We start from the raw sequence: 18,279 nt of genomic DNA, 5'->3' as shown, positions 1-18,279 counted from the left end.
TGGGGCAGGTTGGAAGAGAAGGCTACTGCGCATGTGCGGTGCCGGGGGGTGGGACGGTGGGGAGTGAGCGCCCCGGGGGCGGGGCCTGGGTCCCGCTTCTCCCTGTCGCCCAGCAACGGGCACTCGAGTCCCTCCATCTCCCTTTCATGTGCTACTCTATAGTCATCCGTGCACGCAAGGGAGATGGTTAATCCTTTGTAATTAGCGACAGCACTGGGTCTTTACTGACTGACCCCGTTGCATGGCGATTTTACACCTTCAAATAGTTTTACTCACACCACTATCTTGTCACTGTTACATCAGCTGCATTGTAAATGAATCGTAGGTAGAGAGGGGACCCCCTTTCAAACACTCTCAGGCTCAAGCCCTGCTAGCAGCCCCCTGTAGGTGGACGCCTGCAGAGTCTTCGGTGAGCTTCATCCTAGGTGCAGTGAGCCACTCGCAATGATCAGCTTGTAAGATCGGGGCCTTCCTTGGGACAACTTCTCTGAGGATCAGAACAGTTGCTGAAATCATTCCCAGAAGTGTGAGCAACCAGAGAAGCTTGAACTCAATCATGTATTAAAATATACACTCTCCATCTCCACTTCTGCCAATGTGCTCAATAGGCATTCACGTTGTCCCCTAAGACTTTAATAAGCATGGGCTATTATGGGGCTAGAAATCAGGCAAGGGCAGTCATTTAAAGATACAGCTCTGTAAGAGAAGAATTTGGGCCCTGTGAATTTCCTATGTTGCAGAATTTGGCTTCCAGAAAGTAGTAGAGTACAGAAAGTTCCACAGCGCCGTTGCTTATTCTCTCCATTCACTTCTACTGCACCATGATCCTTTGTCCAATGAAGGTTTTGATCTGACCTGAATTGTTTTCAGGATGCAGTTTCTTGGGATTCTGTGGCTAAGTCATCCCACCCCCATGGTCAAACCCATGGTAGAAGGCTCTGGGGGAAGAAATCTCCATGAGGAGACCCTAGCTGAGATACCTCCACATCATCCTGGTAGGGGGCGAAGAGGGAACAAAGCCACAAGGCCCACCCTCAAGCCCTGCACATCCCCAGAGCACTGCAGAAGGCCAGGGCGCTCCATGCGGAGGCCTTTAACCTCCACACCAGCTCTAGCCCCAAATTTAGTTGAAGGCAATGGGAATACTGGCTCCGCAGCCCCACTGAAAATCAGCCCCCAGGTGTCCCCAGTTGGGCACAAGAAATGAAGGCACCCACAAATCAAAAACGCAAGCTGCTTTTGAGAACATTGACTTCCCCCTCTCTGAGCCTCAGTTTCCCCATCTGTAAAAGGGAGATTATACTCCTCACCCACCTTGCTAAAGCACTTTGAATGATGAACGCTTGGTAATGCTTGTTAGAGAGACTGTAAAGAGAGAGGAACTTTCCTCACACACATATCAAAGAGAGTTAGCAGCAGCCATACTGCTTCCCACCCCTTTGACTGACTACCTAGAATGCCCAATGAAAATATGCATCCACTGAAGAAGTCTAGACAGCCTTTGCATCTCTCATGGCCACTAAATTGCTCCTCAGCGGCACACTGGAAGAGCAGATGCCCCTGACAATACTGCCTGGGGTTGAGGGACACAAGCTACTCTTGTTACAAAGGAACATTGAGATGATCAGAAAGCCAGAGCCAGGGACCATCCTAGAGTTTGGCAGCTTTTCCTTAAGAGAGTCAAGAGTTTTGATTCATTCTAAATTAAACTCTTCCTCAGTTATCCTGTGTGAGTGTGTGGATACAGAGAGAGAAAGTACATGGGTGTGTACCTATATGGGTAGGAAAAAGCAGGGAGAGGAGGCAGGGAGCAGAGGCAGGTACTAGGGAAAGACACCCCTGGGGAATGGGGAGCAAGTGGGTTGGGGGAGAAAGAGCCAAAAAGGGACAGAAGGAAAGAAAGAGGCGGGAGGGGGGAAGAGAGAGAAAACAGGGAGTCCTAGTGGGAAGGCGAGCTGGGGAAACTCAGAGGAAGAGCCCACCGGCCCCAGGGAAAAGGGTTGGAGGAGATGCAGAGGAAGAGAATAGGAAAGAATGGGGGCAGAGGAGAAGATGAAGGGGGAATCAAAATCATAGAGAAGAGAAGGGCTAAAGAAATGGCTCAAGGGGAGGAGAGAGCAAGACAAGCCACCATGTTATGATCCAGCCAGGCTAGTGGAGCCTGGTGTAATAATTTGGGCCTCGTACACCAATCCCAATTGTAAGCTTAACTTTGAGTAAGTGCATACAAACTTGAGCAAATGTTCCAATAACTCATAACAGGGAATGTTGAGGAAAGGGAGACAGACTGAGTGAGCCCAAACAGAGAGGCCAACTAGTAACTCAAGAACAGTGTTAAGATCATGCCTAGTCAACAAGAGAACTGTGAGGCTGGAAATCAAGGGACCAAAACTGGTGTGTCGGAAATGAGGTCTAATTGGTGGACAAAATAATAAGGGGAAGGACTATTCCACCCATCGCTCCCTTTCGGGTCCGTTAGAAAAAAAGACCTTTGGGGAGAATGAAGTGCTCTGACTAGCTGGGAGATGGGTAGACAGGAAGAAGTGAGTTTCACTGCATGGCTGCCACATCCACCATCTCCTAGGGACCTCAGGTTCCACCATAACACTGTTGGGCCTTCATGATCTTGACCCTGATGCTGAGAAATATCCTGTCCAGACCAGGCCTGAGAGAGAGGGACCCAGATGACATGGCCAGCTTCACTGGCTCCGGCCAAATCCCAAACACCACCTGGAATGTAAGACTTTGGTTCCTGCTGTCACCACTGCTCCAACCTTTGTGTGTCATTTTCCTTCCCTCCTATTTCTCTTCTTCCCTCTCCCTCTCCTTTTGCCTTCTGTTTAATAAGCGTCTGGCTGAGCTGGCCAAGTCTGCATATTTTGCAGCACTGCTGTGATCCTGTGACTAAAGTGGCAGCAAAAAGCAATGTTCTAAGCAGCCCAATGCTGGTACAAGTTTGCCAGGTCTCAGAGCGGCTGATCGGAACATGTGCTGTGCCTTTAGTTCGCCAGCAGTAAGGCTGCAAGGGAAAGTGTTTCAATCTTCCTCTTTTTGTGTGGTTTTGACTTCTTCGGTCTTTTCGGAAACAGCATCCTTCCTCAACAATAGATCCAGCCCATCTCAGCTAACTCCTTCTCTCTACCAAAACCAACCGACCAACCAAACAAACAAAACCACCCCCAAAATAACAAAGGGAAAAACAAGGGACAGCTATTGCCATCTTTAATACCATCAAAGAGACCTTCAGACAGGGCTTGTCCCTTCTAAAAACTCTCTATAGCAAAATAATATTGTTAAAACAAAAGCCTCACTCAATATGCTACATTTCAAATGTGTGAACAGTTTTCTTCTTGTTCTGTGTCTTTTATAAAAGGTTACAAAGATTTTCAACTGGGTGTTTGCTGTGAGACTGAGCAGACCAATGTCTGTGTCTTCCAAAATCCCCAGCCTTGTTTCACTGTTTAGCGCTGTACAGTGGCAGGTCATATTAACACCTTTCAATCTCTAGGCCAATATATTCCATTAAACCGAATACAAAAACCTTTCAGGCTATGGCTGCCTCTCTGCCCCCAACTCATACTAGCCCTTGGGAGAGCTGCATTGCCCAGCTGCCTCACACCTTCCGCCGCACCTCCCCGCCCCCAGTGCTGGCCCACAGCTACCCTCCTCTCCATCAACCCCACAGTCTCAACCTTGGGGTCAGTTACAACTCTGCTCCTCCTTCTCCTCCTCCCCCCACCCCACATCTAGGCTGCTGCCCAATCTCTCCAGTCATAGAATCATAGAATGTCAGGGTTGGAAGGGACCTCAGGAGGTCATCTAGTCCAACCCCCTGCTCAAAGCAGGACCAATCCCCAACTAAATCATCCCAGACAGGGCTTTTGAAAACCTCGAAGGAAGGAGATTCTACCACCTCCCTAGGTAACCCATTCTAATGCTTCACCACCCTTCTAGTGAAAAAGCTTTTCCTAATATCCAACCTAAACCTCCCCCACTGCAACTTGAGACCATTACTCCTTGTTCTGTCATCTGCTACCACTGAGAACAGTCTAGACCCATCCTCTTTGGAACTCCCTTTCAGATAGTTGAAAACAGTTATCAAATCCCCCCTCATTCTTCTCTTCTGCAGTCTAAACAATCCCAGTTCCCTCAGCCTCTCCAGTCATGTGCTCCAGCCCCCTAAACATTTTTGTTGCCCCCCGCTGGACTCTTTCCAATTTTTCTACATCCTTCTTGTAGTGTGGGGCCCAAAACTGGTCACGGTACTCCAGATGAGGCCTCACTGATGTCAAATAGAGGGGAATGATCACATCCCTCCATCTGCTGGCAGTGCCCCTACTTATACAGCCCAAAATGCTGTTAGCCTTCTTGGCAACAAGGGCACACTGTTGACTCATATCCAGCTTCTCATCCACTGTAACCCCCAGGTCCTTTTTCTGCAGAACTGCTGCCTAGCCATTCAGTCCCTAGTCTGTAGCAGTGCACAGGATTCTTCCATCCTAAGTGCAGGACTCTGCACTTCTCTTTGTTGAACCTCATCAGATTTCTTTTGGCCCAATCCTCTAATTTCTCTAGGTCCCTCTCTATCCTATCCCTCCCCTCCAGCATATCTACCACTCCTCCCAGTTTAGTGTCATCTGCAAATTTGCTGAGGGTGCAAGTCCACGCCATCCTCCAGATCATTAATGAAGATACTCAAAATGCCCCAGGACCGACCCTTGGGGCACTCCGTTTGATACCGGCCGCCACCTAGACATGGATCCATTGATCACTACCTGTTGAGCCCGATGATCTAGCCAGCTTTCTATCCACCTTGTAGTCCTTTAATCCACTCCATCCTTCTTGAACTTGCGGCAAGAACGCTGTGGGAGACCGTAGCAAAAGCTTTGCTAAAGTCAAGGAATAACACATCCACTGCTTTCCCCTCATCCACAGAGCCAGTTATCTCATCATAGAAGACAATTAGGTTAGTCAGGCATGATTTGCCCTTGGTAAATCCATGCTGACTGTTCCTGGTCACTTTCCTATCCTCTAAGTGCTTCAGAACTGATTCCTTGCAGACCTGCTCCACGATTTTTCCAGGGACTGAGGTGAGGCTGACTGGCCTGTAGTTCCACAGATCCTTCTTCTTCCCTTTTTTAAAGTTGGGCACTACATTAGCCTTTTTCCAGTCATCCGGGACCTCCCCCGATCACCATGAGTTTTCAAAGATAATGGCCAATGGCTCTGCAATCACCTCCACCAACTCCTTTTGCACCCTTGGATGCAGCACATCCGGCCCTATGGACTTGTGCTCGTCCAGTTATTCTAAACACTCCCGAACCATTTCTTTCTCCACAGAGGGCTGGTCACCTCCTCCCCGTGCTGTGCTGCCCAGTGCAGTAGTCTGGGAGCTGACCTTCTTTGTGAAGACAGAGGCAAAAAAAAGCACTGAATATATTAGCTTTTTCCATATCCTCTGTCACTAGGTTGCCTCCCTCATTCAGTAAGGGGCCCACACTTTCCTTGACTTTCTTCTTGTTGCTAACATACCTGAAGAAACCCTTCTTGTTACTCTTTACATTTCTTGCTAGCTGCAACTCCAAGTGTGATTTGGCCTTCCTGATTTCACTCCTGCATGCCTGAGCAATATTTTTATACTCCTGCCGGGTCATTTGTCCAATCTTCCACCTCTTGTAAGCTTCTTTTTTGTGTTTAAGATCAGCAAGGGTTTCACTGTTATTTACTGTTCTTTCTACTGTGATAAAGTTCCTCCTCTGCCTTGGTGGGTCCTGCACTTATTGGCAGATTTGCTTGCCTCAGAGATCTTCCCCTTTGGTGGAACCCACAGTCCAGGTCATCTCCTCCTGTGTCTGATCAGGAGTTGGGAGGTTTGGGGGGAACCCGGGCCTGCCCCCGACAGATTGCAGCTGTCTATAGTGCCTCCTATAACAGCTGCATGACAGGTACAACTCCCTGGGCTACTTCCCCATGGCCTCCTCCAAACACCTTCTTTATCCTCAGCACAGGACCTTCCTCCTGGTGTCTGATAATGCTTGTACTCCTCAATCCTCCAGCAGCACACTCTCACTCTCGCTCTCGCTCTCAGCTCTTTGCACCTCTTGCTCCCAGCTCCTCACATGCGCACCACAAACTGAAGTGAGATCCTTTTTAAAGCCAGGTGCCCTGATTAGCCTGCCTTAATTGATTCTAGCAGCTTCTTGACTGGTTGCAGGTGATCAGCCTGTCTGCCTTAATTCTTTCCAGAAAGTTCCTGATTGTTCTGGAACCTTCCCTGTTACCTTACCCAGGGAAAGGGGACCTGCTTAACCTGGGGCTAATATATCTACAGGGCTCACTCTCCTGTAGACATCTGGCCTGAGCCTATCACACTACACATCGGGATGGTTTATTCCTGCAACCTCAATAAGGATTCTTTAAAATATAGCCAGCTCTCCTGGACTCCTTTCCCTCTCATGTTATTCTCCCAGGAGATCCTACCCATCAGTTCCCTGAGGAGTCAAAGTCTGCTTTTCTGAAGTCCAGAGTCCCAGTCTGTGAGCAGCAGGTCAAGAAGAGCTCTGCCCCTAGTTGGTTCCTCCAGCACTTGCAGCAGAAAATTGTCCCCTACACTTTCCAAAAACTTCCTGGATCGTCTGGGCACCGCTTTATTGCTCTCACACCGCATATCAGGGTGATTGAAGTCTCCCATGAGAACCGGGGCCTGCGATCCAGTAACTTCTGTTAGTTGCCGGAAGAAAGCCTCATCCACCTCATCGCCCCCTGGTCTGCTGGTCTATAGCAGACTCCCACCACGACATCACCCTTGTTGCTCACACTTCTAAACTTAATCCAGAGACTCTCACGTTTTTCTGCAGTTTCATACTGGAGCTCTGAGCAGTCATACTGCTCTCTTACATACAATGCAACTCCCCCACCTTTTCTGCCCTGCCTGTCCTTCCTGAACAGTCCTTCCTTTACCATGTCTCTACAATCCCCCTCGTCCTCTCCAGCCCACCTGCTCCAGGCCTTGATCACCCATCCCATTAACTCTGCCCTCCCCTCATATCTCCTCTCATTCCCCTTCACAGCCCGCTGTAAAATCATCTCACCCGTCAGACCAGTCCATTCTGTTCCCTCCCAGTCTGTTTGGACCAGTCCACAGCAAAATGTTGTCACTTTTCATTTTGAAATTGAGGCAACTTTAAAAAAAGAGGAGGGGGGGTCCTGAAAAACATCCACACACAAACTGATATGAACAACCAAAACAATTTTGTTTCAGGCCAAACCGAACCTATATAAAGTCACTGATTCGCTCAGCTCCATTCAGCACCTGAGTGCAGCTCCTTCTTGAGTCTTTGCAAACTTCGTCCCCATCTAGCTCTCCAGGCTCATTCCCCCGCCACTCTCCCAGCCTTTCCCTTTCTGTCCTTCCCTGGTTCTCCCTTGCCATGCTGCTCCTCAGACTAACATTATTCTCCTCTGCTCCTGCCCCAAACTTCCCTCTCTTCCTTCAAGTTCCTCCTTAAACCAGATCCCACTCAGGACAATGGGAAATCAAATAAACCAAGCAAGAGATTCGCTGCCCTCCCCTGTTTTGTACAGCCCCCAGCATGCTGTTGAGACTCAAGAAATACCCACGGGTCCTGCTCTCTGACTGCCTTTTATTGCAGCCTTTAGGAATGGGATTTAGTGTCCATGTGTATCCTTAGGAAAGAATCTTCTCAGCCCTTTTATTCTCTCGGCCTAGGACACCGATGCAGCTGTGTCTGGACTAGCAATTGGAGCGCCTCACACTGAGACAGACGCTCAGTCCAGTCTCATGCTTCAGGGGTTCCATGGTCCCTGAGGGCTGAGGAAGGAATATTTTACTCATATGGCAGAGAACAGCAAAGCTGGCCAGGTGCATTGTGGGGATTTCACCTTCCTCTTTGCTGCTGCAAGAGGCAAGATACTGGAGTGGACTGACACAGAATGATTTTGCACCTTGTAGTTGAATCTTCTTTTCTCATGACACATTATACAGACAGGGTTTGTGGGGAGACCTGGGGGCTCCCTTGGATTAAAATTCCCATCAATAGCCAAAACCAATCCTCCCTTAATCCAGTCTGGGGGATGCAAACCCCAAGGGCCCTAGCCAGACAGCCCCAGCCCACCTTGCCTCTGTGATGTCAGCAGTGGCCCTGTGTTACCAAGGGGGTAGGCAGCCTGTGGCTCAGTGTGCTCTGGGAGCTGCAGGAGGGAGCACACGGCTGTCTGGGCTCTGCTTTTCAGACAGTTGGGAGCATTTTTTGGAGCGTATAGCACCTGTTTATATAGAACTTGCAGAGGAATCCACACCTTCACTGTCATCTGCAATTATATGTGAGACATCAACATTCTTCTGTGGCTCGACCATCCCAGCACAGGGGTGAGGGACCTTTCCTAGCGTATCCTCAGGGTTAGGAAAGAGAAGGACGAAATTATAGCAAGCTCTGAGAATCAGCATTTCTTTAGGTAAATATCTAAACAGCAAAAATGGAAAACAAGGTTAAAATCACTGATTTCAATCAAGATTTCCTCTGCTTGCTGATTTAAATCACAGTGAAAATCATTGATTTGACTCGCTCTGATTTAAACCAGTCTGTGCTGCCGTGAACTCGGCGTGGGGTGGAAAGGGGTCATCTTAAATGGTGTTGGATGTTAAGTAATTTTATCCCAAAACTTAGCAAAAATATTTAGTTTAGAGAAACAAGCAATGCTAGGCTAGCTCTTCTTATCTCTTTTTCTGACCATTCAGAGAGTGACTCCACTGTTTTAGTCACAAGGGCTCCTTTACGGACCTTAGGGGACACCAGGATTAAAGCCAAGCAAAAGAATCACTGTTATTAACCATGGCTATTTGATTATTAAAGAAAAGAAAACACTAAACAAAACAACAAAAGAGAGAACACAAATGAGAAAAGGCTGATTTCTGTTTAGTCTCATCTGTGTGCTTCTCTCTGGAGAGCTTTTAACAGATGACACCTTTGTGAGCAGCCCTGCCTTTGATGGGGCACTTTTCTTTTGGTAAGTTGAAACCAAGGTCTTATTTCCCAAAATTATTGTGAGTCGAAGATACTAAGACTGATTATGGATGGGCAAAATAATTTTAAGAACAGGCGGATCCTATTAATAACTAGACTGTTTATCTAGATGGGCAAAGTAAGCAATTTTACCTAAATCCTCGGAAAGAGAAGAAAGTAGTAAAATTACTGAGTTAGAAGAAACCATTTAAGGAGCTATCTAGAGACTGGCCAAGGAACAAAATATTTAGAATCTTAAATACAGTTAAATCCCACGATTCTCTGTTTCCCAATGTTTAGCTCTTGTCTCTTTCCCAAATGCATGGTCGAACCATTTAGTGGTTCACAGGAGAAACTGTGAACATTTTAAATTACAACAGTATTTCCATATCACAACAAAACTGTTACAAGAGTTTATAACCTTGACAGGGTTTTAGTTAACTTCTCTTAGCAACACATGCTGAAGTTTTGGAGGGGTTTCCTTGGGCTGGTTTCTTCCCGAGGCTTCTCTCTTCTGTCTGTGTCAGCTTGCTTGTTGAGAGGGAGAGGATGAGTTGAGTTTGAGCAGGGTTGCAGAGCGTGTGCAGGGTGCTCACTTACAGTTTTTATTCTCGCATCTTCCCTATTTCCATGTCATTTTAGAAAAACACATCTCTCTCAACCTTTCTTTGCCTCTGTACATTCATGGAGCCTCTTCATCTTATATGTAGGTAGGTTGTTAATGGGTATATGAGTTAGGGCTGTAAGTCTTGCTTGACAGTTATATTTCCTTTGTTTATGTGGTGGAGATTCTCAAAACAGCTTCAAATTTAGTCTTTTATCTCTTCTTATTCCGTTTATTTTCTGAGATATTTCTTCAGTTTCATAGGGTTCAGCAGGAAATGAAATTCTGTTTTTAAAAAGTCCAAACATGCCTGTTCTTTATGAGAAGGTTTTAGTTCTTGAAGCAGTCTTTTAATATCAAATCATTCTTAGCAAGTCTTTAGCTTAAATAGTGATTGAAGAAGTTGTTGATTCTTTAGAACAATTATTGGAGAGATGATTCTTCTTATCTTTCTGAGTTTGGGGAAGGAGTGGCTGGAGCTCTGCGAGTAGCTAATTAAATCCTCATTAATATAATAAATAGTCTAGACTTAAATGTCTTCTTATATTGGCAATCAGCTGAGCAAAGTCATTTGATTTTATGTTAGTACATAACGCATTTTACCACCTGTAGCAAGGATATTAGAAAACCATATAAATGCTTTTCATTCAGTTAAAATACTTTGCAAATATGCCCTCCAAAACAGTTTGCCATTTCAATATTTTAGAAATCAGCTAAAGTTTTCTCCAAAACTTTTTCTCAACTACACACATTTTTCTCTAAAGTTTGAAGGACCCAAGCAGAGGGTTTTGTTGCAAAGAGGGGCTGGTAGAGTGCACTTTGTGGCCTAGATTTATTGTTCTAACATATATGGAGATATACTGATCTCATAGAACTAGAAGGGACCCTGAAAGGTCATTGAGTCTAGCCCCCTGCTTTAACTAGCAGGACTGAGTCTTGATTTTTGCTGCAAATCCCTAAATAGTCCCCTCAAGAATTGACCTTACAACCCTAGGTTTAGCAAGCTGAGAGCTCAAACCACTGAGCTATTTCTCCCTAGCCCTAGCCCTAGCCCTAGCCCAGCCCTAAATTCATTTTGGAATATCCAACATAAATAACATTCTCATCTTCTACAGGGCCAGATCTTTCCTAAAACATTTTTCTTTACAACATGTGTTTTATTGAGTTAAAGGATTAGATCTATACTAAACTGGCAGCTTATAGAAGAGAGGGTGCTCTGGTGTAGATAAAATACTCTTTTGGGTGCTTAGATTCTTGACCCAAGTTCCTTAGAGTTACAAGTGGTTTGTTATAGCAATTCAACCTCTATTAAATATTTTCTACAAAGCACAAATGTCAATAATGGATAGCTATTTTAAACAGAGCATAAAAAGAAAAGAGTATAAAAGTTAAAGCAAATTAAAATGAGGACAGTTGCCTTTGAAAGTTTGTACAGATACTCTTGCTGGACATAAACAGGTTTATGGTTAAGGAGATATTATTTTCTGGACATTTGCTCATTTCTGGATGACAGAGAGCTGAAGCCGTCTGCAATTTCTTTGATTAGCGTGAACATTTTATAACCTAGCCAACTAAAACTGGACTACTCATATTTTCAAGTATCCTGGTGATAAATGTATATTTGAATGTTCAGTAAAGGCACAAACCTGTTTGTAATGACCTAACATTATAAACATAAGTTATAATAATGCTATTCATAAAATGTTTACATCAATGTTGAAGTCACGCCACCACCTAATGGTTTTGTCTCTCCAGCCAGGCAGGCAGCAAAAAACCTAAGTCTGGGTCTCCTTGGCCCATCTAGAAGCATGTGTGAGTATGGTGGGGTCTGTGTCATGGGAAGGAAGCCCCAGGGACTCATTCATGTTGGTTCATGTCTTAGGAGCCTATATGGATCTTTACGGCTACCTCTGCCGACTGCTGGTCCGGTCTGGAGGTGAGTAGGAATTCTCCCCAGAAATGGACCCTCCTCTCCCGCCATTGCTGTCCTCTCCAGAGCTACCTACAGGGGACTGCTGGGAATCTGCATGGAATCTCTATGTGCTTGGGGATTCAGGGTCTCCTGATGGAGGAGGTTTGTTTTCTCCAAGGTTTCTGGGAGCATTTTAGTTTTATTTAACCCCCCAGACATTTCTAGCTCTTCTGGACTGGCAGGGAATTCTCTGATGTGACCCTAATGCAGCACTGCCATCCCAGCCTTGTCTGCACTCTCCTTGTCTCCTGAGGAGATCTCTTATTAACTAGAGTAGCAGGGACAAGCAGAGCTGGGGAAATTCTGGCCTCTAATGGAATCCTGGTTAGGAAAGAATTTGCGGCAGATTCTCCACAAATTTCCCCCGCCCTCTATCGCCCCTGCCCATGTTATCTCAGCTCCCTACCTGTGGGGTGAAGTGTTTGTCAAATGCCTTGGAGATGGGCGTGCAGTATAAATGCTCTGGGCTGTGACTGATGGCAGTCCCTCTCCAGAGGTGCCCTGCAGTGTCATTAGTTCTCCACACAGCTGTATTGTCTACCTCACGCCCTGCAGTTTCTATCAGTGACCAGGAAAGGAGAAATGACCCCCTTCCCTTTGCACTTTTCCACAGCCACAGACCAGGGGAACGAGGCTACGGCAGCCACTGGGTGTTGCAGCCCTTCCCTATCTGAGCCTGCTGCTTCAGGTAAGTAGGAAACAGGGGTACAGACTCCTCAGATTCACCCTTTTCCTTGCGTAACCTTCTGTAACCTTGATGCTAAAATGTTTCCAATTCGTAGTAAGTTGTTACAGATAAGGCTGCAACAAAACCCAGGTTCAAGCATCTAGGTCGGTTTCAGAAAATGTATTTAGGCGACACTATGAATGATAAAACCAAACTTCATTCCAAAATAAAATAATTAGTTAAGCAAACAGGTGTGCAGTTACCACCTACACTGTCATCACTGAGTGTTGTATTGTGGATCAGTGCGGGATCAGTGCACTGACAACAGCATGAATTACAGGCTTAGAGCCCTGGGACAGAATGGTACCTTGGGGTGTTGATTGGAGCGCTCACCGAATTAGCAAAACAACTCCCAGTAGAAGCTATTCTCAGACTATTGAACGTGCAACTGCCCCTTACACTGCTTATATTTCCATCGCCTCCTTATTGACTCTCTACATTACATGTGGTTTACATTAATATCTGCACCAATATCCTTCCCATGCTATTAGTATACATAACGTTTTAATAAAACAGTCACAATTCTCAAAACACTCATTCAAAACCCTGCTTAAGCCAGTTATAGCCAAACAGTGGCATAACCCCTGGCCATGTGCTTGCTAACTCTTACTTTCTATAACAGGACCTCTAACTTATTGTTAACTTTCCTCATGCTAACAAATTCAGTTTTCTAAACTCTTCTGCACTTGAGCTAACTTAGGTGCCAAACTTATTTTCTACTTATTTCTTAACCTAAACCATCCCATAGGTAGGCCAAATTCACAGCCACGAAAAAGTCATGGACCATGAAATCAGACCTTCCCCCTGAAATCTAGCTATTGGAGGGGTGGGGAAGGGCAGGCTCCTACCATGGCCCTGGCTCCACCTGCTAGTCCCCTCTGGGCTGGGGAGGGAGGGAGGAAACTGGCACTTCCCCTGCATAGCCGCCCTCACAGGAGAGATCAGACCCCCCTCCAGGTACATACCCCTGTTCCTCAGAAGGCAGTGCAGAAGTGAAGGTGGCAATCTCACAACTCCCCTGCAACAGTTTTGCGGCTCCTCCACAACTCCCTTTTAGGGCAGAACCCCCACTACAACACTGTGACATTTCAGAGGTAAACATCTGAAAACTTGAAATTGATTTTCAAATCCTCTGGCCATGAAATTGATCAGAATGTACCGTACATTTGGTAGAGCACTGCCTATAGGCTATACCTGCCCTTTGCCAACTCCCTCCAGTGGGTCGGCCCCCTCCTTCCCATGAGGTTCTGCTTCAGCGGCAGTGGGCCCTTGCTTCAGCAGTAATTTGATGGTGGGAGGTCCTTCCACTCCGGGATCCCCCACCGAAGTACCCAGAAGACCTGCGGCGGGGACCCCCTGCCACCGAATTACTGCCGAAGCTGGACTCACCGCCAAAGTGCAGCCGGGTTTTTGACAGTAATTCGGCGGCAGGGGGCCCCCACTGCAGGTCTTCGAGGCACTTCGGCGGTGGGTCCCAGAACGGAAGGACCCCCCCCACCGCCGTCCCACTTCACAGCGGTAATTCGACGGCGGGGGGTCCCTTCCGTGGGTCTTTGGGGCACTTCGGCGGCAGGTCTCGAAATGGAAGGACACCCACATTCGCCGAATTACCGCCGAAGACCTGGCTGCACTTTGGCGGCGGGTCCCTCTTCGATGGTAATTCAGCGGTGTGGGGTCCTTTCTCCCCAGAATGGAAGGACCCCTCGCCGGAGAAAACCGGGAGCGGAAGAAGCTCTGGGGGCCCGGGCACTGTGAGAATTTTCTGGGGCCCCCGAAGCGAGTGAAGGACCCACTTGCCCCCACCCCCCCCCGTGGTGGCCCTGGCATTGCCTGAATGAGGAGGGCTCTTGGAGTCTCCATCTCCCTACAGTTCTCCCTCTCCAGAGACTGCACATGCAACATTTCTAAATCCTCCAAGTTGTGTTTGCTGCAAACTAGTCGCCACCCGCTGCACTGCTGAGACCCCATCAAGCACTTTGTGGAAGTCGGGGGCTGTGAATGTTGGCACCAACCTGTGACAGTGAGAGAGAGAACTGGGGTGGCTTTGCCTCTGTTTAGAGAATCGCTCCTTTCTGGGTCACACAGGTGTTCTCTGTAACTGAGAAAGTTCTTTGGTGACCCAGGTGTGACTGTATTTGTTACTCAGTGAAATCAGCTGCATTGAATTGTCACAAGAGGACTGGAACCTGCTGCTTTGGGTGCCAAAAACTCCCCTCCTCTCAGCACTATCATTCAGATAATTCCCCTGGGCATTCAACCAGAGACCTTTAATGGAGAAATTTAACCCTTCTCTTCTATTGACAGACTCAGCAGTGCAAGAGACTTCAGTGTCAACCACAGATGGCAACCCACCTGACACAGAGTCTCCTGGTCCAGGTAGGCAGAAAGTGACGTGATACACAGCCAGAATTCCTTTTCGAGGCCAAAGTTGCTGTTCATCTGCAATGTCTTTTACAGAATCAACAGAATGTTTAGTATCAGGGGGTAGCCATGTTAGTCTGTATCCACAAAAACAACAAGGAGTCCGGTGGCACCTTAAAGACTAACAGATTTATTTAGGTATAAGCTTTCGTGGCTAAAAAAACACTTCTTCAGATGGATAGAGTGAAAATTACAGATGCAGGCATTATATAATGACACAAACTAACATAATGTTTAGTTCTAGCTTGTGCAAACAGTATAATTCCCATGGGATCTTTCTGAGTGAACAATGGTATATTAACACGGGATGCTATATTAGAGAATCACAACTGTTATTATGAGAGTAAATGTCTCATTAGGCTCAGAATTCAGAAGGATGTCCACAACTGCTTATTAACTCGTGTGCACGGTTGCAGCAATTATCCAAGCAGTTGCAGTGACTACTTGTGCAAACTATCATTGTGATCTGTAACTGGTTATCTGTGTGTCAAGCGACCACGGCTGTGGCTGGAACTGTGGGTGCTACTGAGCCATACACATTCCATTCCTGGAAACAGATGCCAGTGCATTTTTCATGACTGAGATGCCCACATTTTTCATATGTATATTAGAAATGGCTTTGTGAGTCATGATCAGATGCTGTCTCAAGCACTGCTGGTTTGGTGGCTGTGCAGTGAGGTGGGCCAGAATAGGTAACTACTTGGTCAGAACATACCTCATAAGCTCAAATACCTCGTGGAACCAAATGTTCTAGGTGATAGAGCTGCCTTGCTGAATCCCAAGGAAGAGGAGAGGTACCACAAAGGTTTTATCCCCAATGAAGGGGGATCCCACATTTCAGTGCTGCAGCCTTGCAATGTCTCTATTTCCTTGGGGTTCTCCAGCTCATGAGTTCCATCCTTCTGGCTGAGGGGAACCCAAGGGAATCCCCTTCAAAGTCCCTAGTCAAGCAGAGAGCCTCCCCATGTAAATGGAGGTTCCCCCCACCTGGAGCAATTCCAGCCATATTGGGAGCCGCAGATCAGCACAAAGAATTGAGCCTGGGTCTCATTCCACATGGCAGTGCAGAGCACTGGGCACCAGAGCACTAGCTTGGCCTCCCAAGAATGAGATGTGAATGTTAGGGTGACCAGACATCCTGATTTGATAGGGACAGTCTCAATTTTGGGGTCTTCTTCTTGTGCAGGCTCCTATTAACCCCCACCCCCTGTCCCCATTTTTCACATTTGCTGTCTGGTCACCCTAGTGAATGTTCTGAGGTCTGTGCAGTAGAAGAGAAACTCTTGTGATCTGTTTACATTGGTTCTTGTCTTAGGAGTCAAGATGGGGCTTTTGGACCGTGTCTACCAAAGACTTACTCACACTATTGGTGAATAGGAATTCTGCCTGGGAGCGTCCCCCATGATACAGATTTACCCCAGTTCCCCTCTGATTCCTATTGCCCTTACAGAGACTCAGTCACATGACACCTCACCCCACCACTGCCCTTCTGAATTACAGGACAGACACCTTTCCGAACAGACAGGACAAATCTGGACTCCAGCCAGTCAGGCCCCACTGACTCTTCTGTCACAGGTAGGAGTCAACAGCCTTTTGCTGTGACAAATCATCACATTTCTATTGCTGTCCCATCAGGAAGTTCCATCCCAGTGCACACAGGATCAGTGCCTCAGTTTCCCTAGCTTCATAATGAAGCTAACAAGACTCACAACCTTCACTGGGGTCTGGAAGGTGCGGGTAATGTCTGTAAAGGAACTAGAAGGGGAAATGCCCGATCTCAGTGTTCAGTAACATGACAGCATCCGGGCAGTGATTGGTGGAAATCTCTCTCCAGGGGCTCCATAAGGTGCAGACAGTTCCCACACAGCTATACGTCCCTGTCACCCCCAGGGCATTCTATCAGTGACCATGATTGTGGGAAATTAACCCACTGTCTGCCTGTATCCACAGACACAGAGGAGCAGAAGGTGGCCCAAAAACAAGACCCAGCGCCACAAACCCTGGCTGCAGGAGCGGGCAGCCCCACCAGCACTTTCTGTGTGGAGCCTCATGATCCAGGTAGGCCCATGCCCAGGACTGAGTGCCAGGAATAAAGGGGAGGAGGGGAAAGCAGCCACAGTGACAGCAAAACCCCAGTGCTGAGAGGGCAAGAAGAGACTCCACCCAGGCTCTGTGCCCTGCTCTGCACATGCACATAAGCCACTGCCCTGTGCTCCACCTTACACGCCAGCCTCCATGCCATCCCACACTGGGCTAAAGCCTTGCTGCCATATGGCAGCACTGGAATCACTACTGGCACTTAGGCTGCCCGGTGAAGGGAGAACTGACCCACCAGGCAGCTCCCTCTACCAGCTCAGCTCCCCACTGACTCCTCATAATGATTCCCAACATTTTGCTAGTTCTTTTGACTGCCGCTACACATTGAGTGGATGTTTACGGAGAACTATCCACAATGACTCCAAGATCTCCTTCTTGAGTGGTAACAGCTAATTTAGATCCCATCATTTTGCATGTTTTCCAATGTGCGTTACTTTGCACTCATCCACACTGAATTTCATCTGCCATTTTGTTGCCCAGTCACCCAGTTTAGTGAGATCTCTTTGGAACTCTTTGCAGTCTGCCTGGGACTTAACTATGGTGAGTAATTTTGCGTCATCCACAGATTTTGCCACCTCACCATTTTGCCCCTGAACAGCAAAGGCCCCAGTACACATCTTTGGGGACCCCACAATTTACCTCATTGTGAAAACTGAAAATAGATTCTTACCCTTTGTTTCCTGTCTTTTAACCAGCTACAGCCCATGAGAGGACCTTCCCTCTAATCCCATGACTGCTTACTTTGCTTAAGAGCCAACTTAGTATCCTTCTCTTCATTTTAGGCACCAAGCGAAAGGCCTATTCATCATCCAGGGGACAGCTCACCCCAGTCAGCAAGGAGGAGGGGGAGGAAAGGCCAAGGAAGACCAGAGTGAGTGAGGAGAGAACGGGAAATCCACAGCACACTGGGGAAGTGTCCATGGCACAGACGGTACAAGGTTCCCTCCATCACCAACTCAGCCTGGACTCCTGCTCCTACTGCCTTCGCCACAACACACTGACCCTCTAAGACTCTGATCCCTTTTCCCTATCCGCTTGCTCCCAGATTCACTGCCATTCTCTGGCCTTAGAGAACATGCTCTGACCCCCCTTGCCAGGGCAGGTATTGCAGTCGGGAGGAGAGAGACGACTCCATTCCCAGCACCTGGCTCTGCTTTCTTTCTTCTTTGCTGGCTGGTCAGCAATGGGCTGCATTAGGGAACCAGGGAGAGAAATAATAACCATTGTCCTGAGCTTCACCTCTCCCCAAGAGGTGAGCAGGCAGAGACAATGGGCCAGATCCTTGGCCCCTGGTAAGGCCGCATGAAGGGACATTAAACTGTCCCTTCCAAGCTCCCGCGTGGTTTCCTCACCCCAGCACAGGGGCAGGGATGAGCCCTTGGATGCTGTCTGTCTCCCATCCCTGACCTGTCTGTGTGGGTCTCTAGACTGTCAG

The 18,279-nt window shown here is 47.5% G+C and overlaps 1 pseudogene; it reads left to right on the top strand.

The window, feature by feature from the left end:
- The first annotated feature begins 9,008 nt into the window (after positions 1-9,008).
- LOC127058556 (maestro heat-like repeat-containing protein family member 1) overlaps positions 9,009-18,279 on the top strand; it is a 31,548-nt pseudogene continuing 22,277 nt past the window's right edge.

The sequence above is a fragment of the Gopherus flavomarginatus genome, chromosome 9 (genome assembly GCF_025201925.1).
Source record: "Gopherus flavomarginatus isolate rGopFla2 chromosome 9, rGopFla2.mat.asm, whole genome shotgun sequence".
In the NCBI taxonomy this organism is placed as follows: domain Eukaryota; kingdom Metazoa; phylum Chordata; order Testudines; family Testudinidae; genus Gopherus; species Gopherus flavomarginatus.
The sequence above is the reverse complement of the archived record's forward strand: the minus strand, read 5'-3'. Positions and strand labels throughout refer to the sequence as shown.